A 17,644-nucleotide genomic window follows, 5' to 3' on the forward strand; every position below is an offset into this window, starting at 1 on the left:
GATTATTCATGACTCCAAAAGTTCTCTGTGTCATTTGGTAGCTGATTCTCTCCCACCTCTCCCAGCTCCTGACAACCACTGATGTGATTTCTGACCCAAAACTTTTGCCTTTCCCAGAATGTCAAACAAATGGAATCATATGGATCATCTTTTGTGTGTGGCTTCTTTCCCTTCCTGCTCTTGAGGGTCATTCATGTCTATAGTTTCATTTCTTTGTACTGCTAATAAGTATTTTATTTTATAGATGGGCCACATTTTTTTAATCCATGTACTGTGCCTTGAGTTAGATTTTGAAGGATGTGTAGCTTTAGATGGAGGCAGTGATGGTGGGGAGAGGACTGGGCAATTTGGAGGTAAAGAGATGAAGAGAATGAGTTTCTCAGATATAGTCTGACTTTGGAAAGAAACAGTAAATCAGAGAGAAAGATTCCTGAGTGTGAGGATTAATCTACATTTTTACTATTGATAAATCCAACTCCAGCCTTTGTCCCCACTTTATACTCCAACAGAACAATTTCTCCCTACCCTGGATTCCTATTATTCTGTCCATTCTTTGCCCACCTATCCATTTCTCCATTCCTTTATTACTTATTCATCCAGCCTTTCATCATCTATTTACTATTTACTTATTCTATTTATTCATCATTTAGCAAAAAGAGTATGTATTTCTTTTTTGTTTTTAAAGATTTTATTTATTTATTTTTAGAGAGGGGGGAAGGGAGGGAGAAAGAGAGGGAGAGAAACATCGATGTGTGGTTGCCTCTCATGTGCCCCCTACTGGTGACCTGACCTGCAACCCAGGCATGTGCCCTGACTGGGAATTGAACCGGCAGCCCTTTGGTTCACAGGCTGGCTCTCAATCCACTGAGCTACACCAGCTTTCACCAGGGAAAGAGTATGCATTTCTTATAGGACCTTACTGTAGTCCACTAGAAGACTTTATTGCCAAAGAACATCCTGGTCTTTTTTTTTTTTTAATTAGCTCCTAAAGCAACAGCCTCTATAAGTATGCTCTTGAAATCCTGGGATGTACAGGCACCCTTCAACCTGCTTGCTTTGCTGTCATGGAGTGATGATTGCAATTTCCTAATTGGGCATGTGTGGGGGTCCCCACAGCTCCTCATCCACCTCAGCTCAGCTCACAGTCCCCATCTTAGGACTGACAACTTTCAGTGTCCCACTTCTGGGAGTCAGTTTCTGTCTTTACTGGTGTTCATCATTCAGCTTGGGTTGCTGTGACAAAATTCCATAGACTATGTAGATAAAACATTTATTTCTCATAGTTCTGGAGGCTGTGAAGTCCAAGATCAAGATACTGATTGACTTGGCACTTGCTAGGTGGCTCAGTTGGCTGGAGCATCATCCCATGCACCGAAAGGTTGAGGGTTTGGTCCCCAGTTGGGATGTGTACAGGAGGCAACCGATTGATGTGTCTCACATCGATGTCTCTCTCCCTCTTTCTCTAAAATCGATGTTTAGAAAACATGTCCTTGGGTGAGGATAAAAAAAAAAGATACTGATTGATTTGGTTACCCAGGGAGAGCCCACCTGCTGGCTTGCAGAGAGTGGTCTTCTCTCTGTGTCCTCAAGAGGGGGAGAGAGAGAGCTCTGGTGTTTTTCTTGTAAGGACACTAATCCCATCACCAGGGTCCCACCCTCATGGCCTCATCTAAACTGAATCACCTCCCAAAGGCTCCCAAACACCATCACATGGGGGGCCAAGCAAGGCTTCCAGATATGAATATTGGAGCGGGGACACAAAACAGTTAGTGGATAACAATTGGGAATCTTTTTTATAACCTCTTGGAATTTTCCTGTATAACTAGTATTATTCTTCCATGTATGGGATTATCTGATTGTCACCACTGTAGGTGACAATCATCATTGTGTCCGTCATGCTTGGCATTCAGTAGCTACTCAATAAACATTGTTGACCGAAGGCCGTGAGCTAAAAGTCCTGGAAGTACAAGTTTGATTGTAACTTGGTTCCTGTTCTTGAAGAACTCAGGAGAAAAGGAAGATCTTTAGGGTTATTTTCATACAATGTGATACATTTTATTAAAAGATATGGGTGAGGTTGAGATGTGATCAATACAAGAGTGTCATTCTGACTGGGGCGGGAATGATCAAGAAAACTCACGAGAGAAAGTAATGCTATTATAAAGAGTCTTTATTTAACTGAAGTAATGAATGTGAAAAGAAATAAGACAGAGGACAGATATTATAAGCCCCAGAATTGTCCATTTGTGTAGATTTATATAATAAAATATTATTATATTGTTAATCTTTACCTCTGCGTGAAAATTTTGCTGCAGTTTACATCAGTCATCACCACATGCCAATCTGTAGACTGGCTAAGGCACAATCAGGGAGACAGGACAGGGCTATCGAATCTGCATGTTTAACCAACCTCCTTTCCCTCACCCTGGGGCCCCTGGTGCGGAGCAGAGGTTCTCAGACTGAGGCAAGCGCCAGAGGCCCTGGGAAGTTTGTTACAATGGATATGGCTGGGCCCCGCCCTCAGAGTGTCAGATTCAGTAGGTCTGGGGTGGGGCTAAGGTTTTGTATTTCTAACAACTTCCCAGGTGATGCTGCTGCTGCTGGTCTGTGAGCACAGTTGGAGACTCACTGGTGTATAAGATGGCCACTGATTTCTTGGTATTTCTGAGGAACAGAGTGTTCCACATAAATGACTTATCCAGATAACTCAAGCTTATCTCTCCAAATGCCAGAACTCTGTTTCTTTAAATCATGTTAAGAAAACACTTTCTAAAATGAATTCTGTATTTCTTTACTTTTTGAAACAGAGAATTCTGAATACCATCAAACCCTCCCTTGATAACATGGGATTATCATAATGAACATCCATCACGGTTCTGTTCAGTGTCCCACAGAGGGCTGACAACCGCGCTGGCCAGCCGCAGACAGCCAACCCCAGACAGCAGCTGGCACAGATTCCTGTCCTGAAGATGCACAAGGTGCCTGGGGCCTCCTGTGCTTTGGCAGGCACTGACCTTGTAGTCACTAGGTCATGGGAAGGCCCTGGGGGTCCTGGGAGGGGGTCTGAGGAGGCCAGTCCATGGAAGGGCCACTTAGGGGCTTGGGACAGTGGCGTTTTACCAATTGGTACAGAAGTATTTCAGTATTTCAGCAACAGCAAGGACATACAATGCATGTCAACCCTGAATACATGTCAGTTCTGTGACTGCCCAGTTCAATAATGGGTAGTTTTTATTGTTTAATGTTTCTTTCTCCTTATTATCAAGTCCCCAAGCACTCTGGGTTTATCCAAAGGTGAATCAGGCATACAGTGAGTGTGCCGCCCTGCTGGGAAACTACACAGGGTCCTTATCTTCTCTTAGTAAAATCTGAATACATTCTTGCCCTTCAATATTGCAGAGTAGTGAGAAAAAAATGGAAAAATATGCAAAAGTCCTTCAAAATGGTTACGTATGACACAAATGAAAGAGATTAGTTTTCTTTTTACTAGAAATGTTAAAAAATGGGATCTGCAGATGAGTGGCACGATGCTGTAATACAAGTGACATTTTCTCAAAAAATTTTCAGCCTGGCCTGCTATAGCAAATGCTTATGTCTATCAAGTTATAAATTGAGTCAGGAAAAAGAGGCTAGCAGCAACATTGGTAAACGCTTCCTCAGGCTGCAATAAAGAGGCTCTTGTGTCCTTTTAAGTGGCAGCCAAAAGCTTTTTCTCCCAAAATAACCATTTTTTTTTCATTGCTATTCTCCTGCTTCAAGCTGTTCTTCCTTTAGCAATGAATACAATTCAGGCCAGATTGTGAGTGACAATGATAAATGCTCTCTGGTTCAGGGGGAACAAAGCAGCAAACATGCATATGAGAGCCAGGTATCAGCCACCAGCAGACTTCCTGGCCCCTGGACCCTGTGTGTGAGGGTGCAAGGACAGGAGTGATTTAAAGTTGTCCTTCAAAAATAGCTTCCTTTCTTCTGTGCTGGTTTGCCGTGGTGCTGGCTCCTGGATCTGCATCGAAACTTCTCGGTTTCATCTTATTGTTCCTCTGTTGTTCGGTAGGGAGCCACTGAGTCAGGCTGGGCCCCTGTTAAAAATACTCTAGTGGAAATATGGTCCTCTGAATTTAACTTCACCAAACTCGTTTAGAGGGGCTTCCTTGGTAAAATGGCTCTTGTTCTGTGGACCAGTCCATTTTGGCTAGCAACATTGAGTTAGAAGATACTGGTTGAACCAGGCTGTGAAGGTACAGCATCATATTGTGTTGGAGAAAATATGGACAAAATGCTCTAAATACAATTCGGGTTGAGTTGTAAAAATCTGTCTTCACCTTTGCCAGGAACTCACTAGAGGACCTTGTGTAAATTTTTCAACTCCCGGCATCCAGAGTTGTCATTCTGGGCCAGCTGTCCACATAGGAAAATTAGGGGGTTACCTTCAGAGGTGTGGCAGCCATGTTTCTCAGAATGCAGCAGGAACACATGGCCTGGAAGATTTAAAAAATTTTTTTTTAAATTTTAACCTTTGTTCAAGTACAGTTTTCTCCCTTTTACTCCCATTCCAGCCCACCCACCCAACCCTCCCCACTTCCCTCCCATTACCACTCTCCCCAGATTTCTTAACATATATTTATTTTAATGGAGCATTGCCTACTGACTCGATTCATTTGCGGCCATGACACTCGATGTCTGAGGGTTCAGAAGAGTAGGGAACTTGAAGTTGGGAATGTCCAGGAAAATCTGCATGTATGATTGCTAGATCCTTATGAAAGTTATCAGTTTGACTTATTTATCACAGGTAAGATAAATCCTAAAAGCAGGAGGGATAGAGGGGATCTGCTGAGAGGAATCCATTCACTTACTCCTCCATTCACTAAGATGCTTACTGGGTATGTGCCTGGCACTGTGTTAAATGGTGAGAGTATGCTGATGAGTAGGATATGAACTTTCTGTCCCAGTGGAAGACATAGGCAAGTAGACAGGCTTTACAGATACCAGGTAAGTGCTACAGCGGGGAAAAGAGAGGCAGTACATGGGAAAAGCACCAGACACGGTGGCTGGACAAGACTTCCTGGAGGAAGCATTGTCTAAGATGGAATGAAGTTTGGATCATGCAGAGAAGGGAGCTGGGGTGGCAAGACTGTTTAGAGCAAAGGAAATAGCATGAACAGAAACCTGGAGAGGAGTGAGAGCCTGTGAGGGAGCTGGGAGTATTCCAGTCTGGCTGGCTCTTGTGAAGGGAGACAGAACTGGCTGGAAGCTCAGCCTTGTTAAGCCATTTGAACTTCATCTGCAGTTCATCCCGAGAATCATCCCGAGAATCCTCAGGAGGATTTTAAAGTGCCACAATAAGATTTGCATGAGAGAACTTTGACTCTCATTTCATTGTAGAGAACGGCTTGGAGGTGAGAGTGATTACATCAAGGGAAGCACTAATAGTAGAGGAATGGTGGAGGAGGCAAATACAGGACTCCCCTGGGGTGGCAATGAGGGTGAAGGGAAGTGGATGCACACACAAGAAATGATCAAATGTGGGGATGCGGGAGAAAGGAAGGCAAGCATGCTGCTCAGATTTTTGGTTTGAGCAACCAGGTGGAGGAGCAAGGTTTTAGAGGGAGATAATGACTTATTTTCTTGGCCACGTTTGTTTGGAGTGAGAGGATGAGGAACAGGTGTCTAGTAGATAGTTGGATGTAAGATGTGGTGCTGAGGGTGAGAGATGTAGAGTCATTGATGGGTACTCATGGGAACCAATGCTTTTGTGAAGGATGAGGAAAGGTGAGAAGAATGTGTCCTGAAGAGAACTCTCCTAAACATCAGCATTTAAGGAACGGGCAGGGGAAGAGAAAGCTGTGAATGCCATTGAGAAGCAGCCAGATAATTTGGAGGAAATGAGAGAGTGTGGTCTCCCGGCAGTACCGGGATGGCGTGGTTCATGTAGAAGTTAGCCAGCAGGATCAGATGCTGCCAGGGCTTGAGGAAGATGAAGGCTGTAAGGGTTTGATTTAGCAGCAAGTGATTGTTGGAGACCTTGAGACCTTGAGGAGAGCAGCTCAGCAGACGGCTAGGGAAAGGGACCGATTGCAGTTTCTAAGAAGACAAAGAGAGGGGAGAACCCAGCAGCCAAACAGACCACACTTACAGAAAGCTTAGCTTCAAGGGAAGGGATGGGAAGAAGTTGTTAAAAATGAGTAAAAGTACAGAAAATGGAGTCCTGAAGAAGAATGATATTTACCATACAAAGACATGCCCTTACATATTAAGCTGAACTGAGAATACAGACATTTATTTACCAAGTAAAACCTATGTCTCCTCATTCATTTCTCTGATCACCATCCTCCACCCTTCCCACTTTCTGGTTCTTCTTCCTTTCATCCTACACGTCTCAAATCTCCAGCAGGCTGTGTCCTCCTCTGCCCCCTGGACTTTGGGGCTGCTCCTTTGGCACCTGTAGATTTAAGCGGGCCCAGGCTCCCTGTGCTTGGAGGCATTGCCCAGGCTTGTCTCCTTCCTGCTCTCTCCTGGAGAGCCTGACACACAACTGATAAGGCCGATTCAGGGCTGAACCTTCTGGGTTCTGAATGAATGGACAGAATCCTAAACATCATGTGATATAAACAAAGTCAGTTCATAGTATCACCCACAATAATTTGTTGGGTTCTTTTAGGCAGGATAGTCACTTGTACTTCAGTGTACATGTTCTGGTCAGTGAAGGTTCTGGGGAAGCTGGACAAGGGGACTTATCTACAGGTACACAGCCTTCCCTGTCCCCCTTTAGCCACTCTTTTACTGCATAGCCCTGGCTTCTCTTGACCTGACTGTTGACTCATGACTCACTCATTCATTCACTCACTCATTCAACAAGAATATTTGAGCACCTATGTGCCAGGATGTGATTGGCACTGGGACTCCAAGATGAATAAAATGGGATTTCTGCCCTGTGGGGGCCGCATGACAAATGTCCTCTCAGGACCATGAGCACACTGCAGTGGGAGCTCTAGAGAAGGCTGAGGTGTGTAGAAAGGTCAGGATGGCCCCCAGAGGAGGTGACATTTGAGTCCAGCATGGAGAGAGGAGATGGATTTCTCGAGGTGGTTGAAACCAAAACCATGCTTGGAATCCCTCTGCCTCTCTTGTGCCCATCCCCCTGCTCCGCACCCATCTCATTCGTGGAGGGCCAGGTTTAGGGTTAACCAGTTGAAGACCAGTTTTTTCACCCTTTCCAGAAAATATATTATCCCTTCCGGGTAAGATATTTTTATTTCAACAATGCCATTGTTTGGTTAATGCCTCAACCGGAACAGTGCCTCTAACATGGGGGCTGGTTCAGGTGGCCAGATGGTTGTGCTCTCAAAGACAGTTACCCTCTCGAGTGGTTTCAGCTGTTACTACTGTTCCCAGATTCTGGGCACAGCAGTGGCATCTTGAGAAGGGGCATTTGCCTGGTAGTGGTGGTCTGCAAGGGCCAGAGAAAGACACGTGATTAGGTTAAGTTAAGAAATTCAGGAGAGACTGAGTAGGCCTCGAGTGTCATGCTGATATTCTCAGTATCAATACAGAGTTTCACCATAGAAAAGTTTCTATCATTAAATCCAGTTGAACTGCAAAAATTGATGGCTTTAGAAGATGTTTGCTCCGTAATTCCAAATGTAGGTGGGATGACTTAAAGAGTGATTAAAGGGGAAGCAAAACTTAGCCATTCTTTCTGAGAGGCCTTGTTCAGATAAAAGGAAGAGTGTCTTTGTATTGTGGTATAAGGTTTTATTTATAGACTGCATTTCAGAAAAGTTAGTTTCAGGGAGATGGGAAAGCCATTTTTGTGAAGGATAATTTGCAAGACTTGGTGCTGCCCATGCCTGTACAGGGTCTAGGACACAGCAGGCCCATGACCAACATTTGTTAAATAAGCAAGAATGAGTGTTTCCCTCTGCTTGCAGTGGTCAGACTGTTGTGGGTTTAGCCTTGCTGTAACCATTGCAGTTTTCTGCTTTTGAATGAAGGTCACTGTCCCCGGTTCTGGTGGGACAGGATGCAGCACAAAGGGGACACCTGCAGTGAAGATCCTGTTCATGTGGCAGGGTCACTCACATTGATGTGTGAATCTTGTTGAAAGACATTTTCTTCCAGCCTTCAGTTAGTGCATGTTTACCTGGGGACCAGGTCTGTAGTGTAGCAAAGAAAAAATTCTTGAAGTATTGTGTTAGTGTCTGTGAATGATTTCTATTTATGGATTATCTACACTGAGCCATTACCTTAAACACTTCTGTCTTCTAAAATAATGTTTGCATTATCTTACAAGACTGTTTAATTAGGGAACCCTCATATCTTGTAATGCTGTGCAACAGCTCTCACAGTTCTTTGATAGTTCAAGGAAAATAATTTTATGTCTAATAGTTTAACTTTCTGATTATAGATGCAGGAAAGTACTGATTCTCGTGGAGTGTTGCAAAAGGAACAGCTTAAGTATAAGAATAATGGGTGTTGTGCAAACATGCAAAGAATTATAATATATAATACTTTGAGAAATAAAGCATTGTTGTCATGCTTGATTTTACCTCCAATTACATTTTGCCAATTCATATATGTCTCATAAAATTATTTGAAAACCTTCTTTATTTTTCTGTTCCCTGCCTGTGTTGGTGTATGCCCTTTTCTATTTTGATCTTCCTCTCTTTTTCTGCAAACAACAATTTCTGTAAATAACACTGCTGGCTAGAGCAGCAGGCTGGCTTTCATCTTTTCTTTATCAGGATGCACTCTGTCTACTGAATATTGACATAAAGTCTGCAGGCTTAGCTATAATGTCTACTGGGTCTATTTACAGAAACAGAATTTGCCTGGGCCTCATTTTCTTTGTGGAGAGGAAGGAGAGGGTTAAGGGCATTGGTATATCACTCTGAGCATGATATGCAAATCGCTATGAAGCATACAAAATATAAAACAAAGAAACAAGATCTTAGACATCAAGGACTCAAGGTCCAAGATTAAAAATTCCAAATACCACAGCAAAGAGCTAAGCTGAAATAAGAAGGGGATGGTAAAATAGACAACCTGGAACAGTCAATGGAAAAAGTGATTCAAGAGAATGATAATGTTTTATTTCAGGTTCTTGTTAAGAACCTGAAGGCCATTAATCATGACCTTCAAAAAGAGACAAAACACTGCATCAGGAATCATGATGTGTGTGTGTGTGTGTGTGTGTGTGTGTGTACATATATAGTCTTTTTGTACCTATGTGTACATAAAGGGGGCAGGTCCTGGGAGGAGGTACATACAACTGAATGCAGTGAGAACAGAGAGTGGCCACCACTGTGCTTCATTTCTGAGATCTACATTTCTTTAAGTGGTGGGATTCTAGGTGAATTTTATCCTCTCTTTTGCAGCATTCAAAGAAAATTAATAAAAAGAACTCTAAATTTTCCTGCCAAAATTCTTCTCCTTGTGCGGTACAAATAAAATTTAGTTTTTGTCTGTCTATAATTCTGTCTATTCTTGAATCACTTCCCAAATAACTGTACAGATTTCTTTTTAGCTACATTTGCAAGGAATGCTGGGAGGGGTCATACTTAAAATCTAGGCTACTTTATAAAGTGAAAATTCACTTTAGTGGGCTCCGGGTGGGGTGCACCTGCAGAGACAGAGGCTCACCCCTGCAGGAGGTAGAGGGTGGGTTGGGACAAGCTGCTTGGAAGATGTGAATGGGCCCTCTGTACAGGGGCACTGCTGGGGCAGAGTGCCAGGAATTCATTCAAGGATGGGCAGCAGCTCACCTGACAACTCCTCCAGGATGGTTAGCGTGCATGAAGCAATATTCAAAAGTAAGATATTGTTCACTATGCAAAACCTATAGCTTAAGTCACAATATTGGGGACTGGTGGGTAGAGGGATTAATCTTTTAAGCAATAATTTTATTTCTTAAGGAAACATGATTTGCCTGTTTAGAGATCATCTGCCTTCCTTAGCCATAGGCTTGCTCAACATGTATTAGATGCCAAAGTAATCAATCCATTTAAGAAGAACGAAGTTCAAATCTTGTTAGAACTCACATAGCTGCTAGCCAGGTGAAGTCTGGAGGGCTTATGAGAGTCACCTTCAGGCTTCTTGAGGCCTTCAGACCTCCAGCAAAAGGCAGAGATGAGCCACCTCAGGGAGAGTGCCTCTAGTTACAATGGCAAGAAGGAGGTAGAGCCCTAGGAATGGAAAATTGTAGAGTGGTAGGCTCACAGGAAAGCCCCAAAGCCAACTGGTCACCCACCAGCCTGTCCTCTCATGGACCCCATAGCATCCAGGCAGGGCATGCATAGCTGTACTCTCATAATGCCAAATAGACCAATTTGTTAACTTGCTAGACCAAACCAAACATCTAATTGTTGTGCTTGATTTTATGTAAAGTACTCTAATAAATCTATCAAGTCATTGTGGTGAGAGTATCTTTCATACTTGCAGTCTTGCAGTCAGACTTATATTACAAAAGATTTACAACTTTATTTGGTGATATGATAATCTATGTTAAAAATTAAGTGAGTCACTTTACTGCTTCTGATTCTGATTTAAGCTAAAATGTAGTGTGGAATTCATCTCCCTCTCTCTCTCTCTCTGTCTCTCTCTCTGTCTCTCTCTCAAAAAAAATAGAGGCCAGAGATATTTTCTGGCTTGCCCAAAGTCACCAGTGATTTAAAGGCTGAGCACATCCTAGAGCAAAGAACTTTTCACCTGGAGAGGGCTTTCTTCTGTATCACCCACAGGAGAACTGGTCACCATTTCGGAATAAGGGTTCTTCCTTTACTTGAAGGCTGCTCTATTTTTATTCATCAATTACTTTTGTTTTAATTTGTATTTCTTCATTTACTAATGAGGTTTGTCATTTTCCCACAGGTTGATGGTAAATCTTTCCAGAGTAGGTTTCTCACCTCAGTGGTTGCAGTAGTGTGAGCAGGAGGACTGGCCCGTGTGGCCATGTGGGATGGTCATGTTCAGAGGGCAAAGCCACCGACTGTCAGAACTGGGGGAACCCTAGTGACCACTCTGGAATCATCTCATGTATGCCACTTCCCATAAATTGATTGCTTCCATCTATCTATTGAAGCTTCCTGTATATTAATAACCCTAATCATAATTTCAGTTCCATGCTGGAAAACCTCACAACTACAGAAGATGCTGAATTTCATTGCCTGATTTGTGGTTAATTACCTAATGTACGTTTTGTTCCTGGAGAATTGCCCTTGGTTACTTTTTACATATTCTCTATTTTTGTATTCTCACAGCTACCCAGCTGTTATTTCATTTGTTCTTTTATCAGTTGCTTGTGGCACAGGGTCATATCAAAGCAGGTTCTGTTTATGATTAATCAGGAGAGCATACATATTTGAAGATGGCAGCAGGAGGCCTCTGTAGTGGGTTGTGGGATGAAAGGTGTTTAGACATGAGGATTGTTTAGGATGGTCTGAGACACAAATAAGGTAGGAGCTTATGCTAGAGGCTTAAACTGTCTCTCCTTGCTTGAGTGCATATTCTTCCCTAAAATGTATTTTACAAAGTAGGTGTTCATTGTGTGTATGTATATACATATCCACACATATATTAATTATATCTATATCTATAGCTATATCAATAGCTATATCTATATATCTTGTCTCCTATTTTAATAATAAAATCTTTGCATGGACCAGAAAAACTTACCACTGTTCATTTTATATGCTTTCTCTAAATAGATTTCAATTGATGAGTTCTAGTGGTGAATTTTAACTTTGAAAAAGAAGTCTCATGCAGTTACAATGGAACAAGAATTGATACCCCACTTCAGCCCCCAGGATCTATAAAACAACCTGAGGTTATTTGAGCTCCAGTATTAGTACTATCCTTATTTCTTCTAATTAAGTAACAATCGTGCCTCGACATGAGGTGTTTCTTAGTAAAGCATGAGCTGGTAGCATTTAAAAAATTTTAACTCTTGATTGAAATACAACCTACCCACAGAAAAGTTCATGGCTACTTTATTATTTTACTGAGCTACAAATTATATACATGAAGTCTACCCCTTTAAAGTGTGTAGTTCAGGTTTTAACATATTCTCATCGTCATGCAACCACCCCCACGGTCTAAGTCCAGAACATTTTCTTCATCCCCCAAGGTAACCCCATCCCTGTTAGTAGTCATTCCCCATTTTGGCCTTCTCCAACCCCATAGCAGTCACTAACCTACTTTCGGGGTCTATGGATTCGCCTATACTGGACATTGCTGATAAGTGAAATCATATAATATGTGGCCTCTTGTGTCTGGCTCCTTTTAGTTAGCATAATGCTTTCAAGGTTCCTTCATGTTGCAGCTTGAATTAGACAACCACTGCATATTTATGGCTGAATAATATTCCATTATTATTACTTTAGTTGGGGGGCTTTACTGGTTCCTAGCAAAATCCTAGAGCTGCATCTGGTCTTGTATTGGAGAGCTGATCGGGCTCTCAGAGCCCTGAATGGAACGCCTGGGCAGGTTCATCCCAGCGGGGAGCAGGGCTTCTGGGAACAAGGGGATGTCCCTGTGAACTGTGGCAAGTGCTGGAGCCTGCTCACCTCCTCCCTGACCCCCTTTTCTGTGGTGCCATGACTCCATCACATTTCTCCAAAGGAAGCTCTCCCAGAACAATTTCCTCAGGATGCAGAACTAAGTGGGCTTCTGGGGATTTCCATATTCGGAAGTGGTAAATGTTCTTTCGTGGATCCTAATACCCTGATTTTTCTTGTTTTCTAAATACATTTGTTTCTTCTCAGACAGAGTAAATGACAGGGACAGTTTGTGATCAGAGGTCTCCCTAGTCATGTGATCTACATACACCCAAACCCTGGGTTTCCTTGGCTCCTTGTGGAGTGGAGCATGGTGAGCTTTGGTGAGGCTCCTTGTGCACTCTTTCAGTTTTGGAGGGATCAAAATTTGTGTGGAGAATGACTTCTAATTCCCTTTTCCTTTTGATCTTACCTGTAGGAGTTGAATTGTTGCAAGATCTGAATTCTTAAGGCTTGACCCCATGTCTTTCTGTGAATGCATGGAAAAGGCATTTTCCCATATGTTGTTCCTTGACTTGGGTATGTTGGGGGAGGGAGAGGGGGATGGAGTGGTATGGACTTGCTCTGAAAATCTCGGGAGCATCCTACAGTTCACATTGTTTCTGGTCTGTTTTAAAAGTGTTACTTGCACATATACTTGATTCTTGTGTCTTGGATGAAATGCTTAGTTCTACACAGAACTATATCACATATTAGAAGTCATCTGTTTAGTAGTAGTGGAAGTGGAAGTGTGCTTAACCCCTGCTTCATGTCAGGTTTTCTTATGTCAGGCTGAGAAGGATCTCATCAGAGCTGGTTAAGATTGGGGGTCTTTGGGCCTGAGTTGTGCTCAGGATACTAACCCACAGCATGTCAGTTAGTAGGCCCACACCTGGGCTTGCCACCCAGTCAGGGATGAGAAACATGAGCTTCTTTTTCTAATGGATACTTTATCTACATCAGTTGCCTCATCAGAGTTAAAATAACTACCCTTTGTTATTTTCTCCAAAATAACAAAGCCCCTGGCTGCATTTGTCTTGTTGAGGACTTACCTGAGTCTTCGTTTTTACTAATGCGATCATAGAGAAGGCAAGAGCACTCATGCGCCTCCTGCTCCCACGTGCGGCCTTTTTCAGCATGTAGGTGCCCCACGGGTACGGACATGTCCCTGCGTCGGTGACCGAAGTGTGGCTTGTGTAGCATTTTACTTCTCATCTTGTCTCATCCCCGGGTGAGGATGGGAGTCTGGGGGGAAAGTAGCTGCAGGACCCCTTTTGAATTCCAAACACTCTTCTTGGGACACACATTTGGGGCACCTTGGAGTTTCTGTATGTTAATGCCTGGTAGAAACTTGTTATGACCAGGAAGTGACAGCAGCAGAAGCCATCTGAACTGCAGGAGTCTCTGGCTGTAGGAAATCTTCATACAGTCAGTTCAGTGATGTGTGCTGCAACTGCTCGGGGAGAAAACCAGTCAAGTTTATGTTTTGTTTTCATCAACATCAGTTTTGTATTAGGCTTTTTATTTTGAAAGCATCTAACCTCAAGCTTGGTGTAGTTCTTCTTTGATAAGAATGTCACCAGCATTGATGGTCTAGAGTACCGCTTGTTTTTTGTTGGTTTGGACATTCTGTTCCTTTTGAGCTTCATTTGCACAGCTAATGGATCTTGTGGGTTTTCTCCCACTGAAAATGTATACTTTTTTTATTATGCTGAATTGTGTTGTGTCTCTTCTCTTCAAGAGCTCTGCATAAAGGAAATGTAATGTAGACTATATTAATTTTTGAAACTATCATCAGAACAGAATTTTACTTAAAATTATAGGCTAAACTGAGCTCATGAAAAGTTTGCACAGTTAAAAAAATCACGTATACTTCTTTTAACTAAATTTATTTTTATTTTTTATATATTTTATTGATTATGCTATTACAGTTGTCCCATCCCCCCCTCTCCTTATTCCCCTCCACCTTGCACACCCCTCCCACTCACATTCCCCCATCTTAGGTCATGTCAATGGGTTATACATATAAGTTCTTTGGCTTCTCCATTTCCTATACTATTCTTAACCTCCCCCTGTCTATTTTCTACCTACCATTTATGCTACTTATTCCCTGTACCTTTTCCCCCATTCCTCCCCTCCCCTCCCCTTCCCCACTGGTAACCCTCCATGTGATTTCCATTTCTGTGATTTTGTTCCTGTTCTAGTTGTTTGCTTAGTTCGTTTTTGTTTTTGTTTTAGGTTTGGTTGTTCATAGTTGTGAGTTTGTTGTTATTTTACTGTTTGTTTTTTTATCATCTTCTTTTTTTTAGATAAGTCCATTTAATATTTCATACAATAAGGGCTTGGTGATGATGAACTCCTTTAACTTGACCTTATCTGAGAAGCACTGTATCTGCCCTTCCATTCTAAATGATAGCTTTGCTGGATAAAGTATTCTTGGATGTAGGTCCCTGCTTTCCATGACTTCAGATACTCCTTTCCAGCCCCTTCTTGCTTGCAAGGTTTCTTTGCAGAAATCAGCTGACAGTCTTATGGGAACTCATTTGTAGGTAACTGTCTCCTTTTCTCTTGTTGCTTTTAAGATTCTTTCCTTGTCTTTAATCTTGGGTAATGTAATTATGATGTGCCTTGGTGTGTGCTTCTTTGGGTCCAACTTCTTTGTGACTCTCTGAGCTTTCTGGACTTCCTGGAAGTCTATTTCCTTTGTCAGATTAGGGAAGTTCTCCTTCATTATGTTTTCAAATAAACTTCCAGTTTCTTGCTTTTCCTCTTCTCCTTATGGCACCCCTATGATTTGGATGTTGGAATGTTTAAAGATGTCCCAGAGGTTCCTACGCCTCTCCTCATTTTTTTGAATTCTTGTTTCTTCATTCTGTTCTGGCTTATTTCTTCCTTCTGCTCCAAATCACTGATTTGAGTCCCTCTTTTCTTCCCATTACTGTTGGTTCCCTGTACATTTTGCTTTATTTTGCTTGTCATAGTCTTCACTTTTTCCTCTATTTTGTGACCATACTCAACCAATTCTGTGAGCATCCTGACCACCAGTGTTTTGAACTGTGCATCTGGTAGGTTGGCTCTCTCTTTGTCACTTAGTTGTATTTTTTCTGGAGCTTTGATCTGTTCTTTCATTTGGGCCATTTTTTATTTTTTTTTGTCTCAGCACACCTGTTATGTAGTAAGGGACCCTTATGACTAAATTTAAATAATTGGCTACCTTTCTATTGGTTCATGGCCTGACATTTGATCTGAGTACTAGAGATTTCAAATTTGCCTTAAGACAAAGGGTAATAACTTGACTTGGTAGTTATGCCCATAACCTTCCAATGAGGATCAGAATTAAGCATTTAGTGGATTCAGAACAATGTTTTGACCTTGTTCACATTGCTGCTTATAACTGCTTTAACTTTAATAAAAACCTAAGCTATTTACATATACACTTTTGTCCTCTCAGAGCTATACTTATACTAAGGAATCTGATGGTTTTTCGACAGATAAAGCCCTATACAATCAGTTTTTATAGGGCTTTTGAAGCTGTGGTACTTTCAGGAAATCAGTGTAAATAAAATCAATTGGACTGTTTTAAAATGAAACTTTTGCATTTAGCGTTTCTGAAAGATTCCTGATAGTGGAAACCTCACCAATAAACAGGATTAGAGAGCCCTGTGTCTTTTAAAGCCAGGATCACAAATGAGTTTTAAAGAAAGTACATTAAGGGAGGCCCTGCTTTATCTGAATTCCAAAGAGCAGGTAGGGGTAGAAGTTGCAGGAGTGTGAACTCTCCTTTGGAGAGAAAGTGAGACCAGTTATAAACAAGTGGACATGCTGAAATCTTCCTACTTCCTGAAAAGATTTTTCACCATTGGGCAACCTCCAGTGTAGCATCAAAATACTACATGTCGATGATGAGATATGCAGCCTTCATTTGTTAATACAATGTTAAGAAGAAATTTAAAAATAAGATATAATAGTAAAGAAAAGAACCCTTCCTATTTTAATCTTTTTCTCATAATAAAATGTGTTCATTTTAGAAAATAGGAGAACATGAACAGGAACAAAGACAAATCATCTATATTCTTAAAGCCCAAGGAAGAGAACTACTCTTAACATTTTGGTGTATAGTTTCTTAAAAAATATGATGAATTTTAATCCTTCGTTTCCATTGATTTGCTATATTTGTTACTTTTCAGAGTCAAAATTTTGTTTTAAAAGTTTCAACCAATGGCTAAGGCATCTTGTGATTCTTCGTGGATTTTTCTCTGTGGGACAAGTAAACCTTGAGGGCAGATGAGAAATGAGGGAAGTTCTGGGTATAAGATTTATAACCTAGAAAAGTCCAGTAAATATTTAAGAAAGAAGTCCACTTCTAAAAATCTTCACTGATTTTCAAAAGAGCTATTAGTGTGTTATCAACTTTTTGGATTTAGGGTGTTACCAACTTTCACGGATGGCTTCTATAGGTCATGCACTTTCTACAAGTGATAATCCAAGACAATGAAGAATGGATCAGAAAATGCAGTTTCTCCCAGCTTAGAACCAAGTGTGTTAGCAAATGTAGCCTTGTGTATGCTGGGTTTTTATTTCTGTTGTTTAGTTTCACTATAGTCTTTTCATGGAAGAATTATTTATCCACATATTAGTAAGGAATGGTATGTCACAGTTGAAAATAAGTGAGAAAAAAGGGGATAGGAGAAGATAAGAGTTAAAAAAAAGTAAGACATAATCAGAGGTCAAGGAAAATGCAGTTGTCTCAGAGACTTTAAGCAACCAAAGCAAAAAGAAAGCATGATCCATCATCAGAGTTAGTGTTCGTTAGAGGAGAAAAAGTCTGCTCTGGCAGCACTGAGCTATTTCTGATACTGAGTCAGAATTGAATTTCTCCCTTAGGAAGTCCCAAAAGGTGCTGCAATACAGCATCACAACGCCCACGACCTCCCTGAAGAAAACACAATGACGTGTTGTTTGGCAGTTGTCACTCGGCAGGCCCTTCGGGTGCCTCCTGTATACCAGGACAGGGCAGGAGCAATTCTGGCCCACAGTTCAGCTTGGGCACCATTAGATGGGCCTGGGTGCTGCTGCGGGGTCTCCCTCACAAGGCAAACACAAGGTGCTTCAGG

The 17,644-nt window shown here is 41.8% G+C and overlaps 1 protein-coding gene across 2 annotated transcripts in view; it reads left to right on the top strand.

The window, feature by feature from the left end:
- Positions 1–17,644, top strand: part of ATP8A2 (ATPase phospholipid transporting 8A2) — a 572,378-nt gene that overhangs the window by 19,046 nt on the left and 535,688 nt on the right. The gene's annotated exons all lie outside the window — the stretch shown is intronic.

This window comes from Phyllostomus discolor, chromosome 2 (assembly GCF_004126475.2).
Source record: "Phyllostomus discolor isolate MPI-MPIP mPhyDis1 chromosome 2, mPhyDis1.pri.v3, whole genome shotgun sequence".
NCBI classification, from domain to species: domain Eukaryota; kingdom Metazoa; phylum Chordata; class Mammalia; order Chiroptera; family Phyllostomidae; genus Phyllostomus; species Phyllostomus discolor.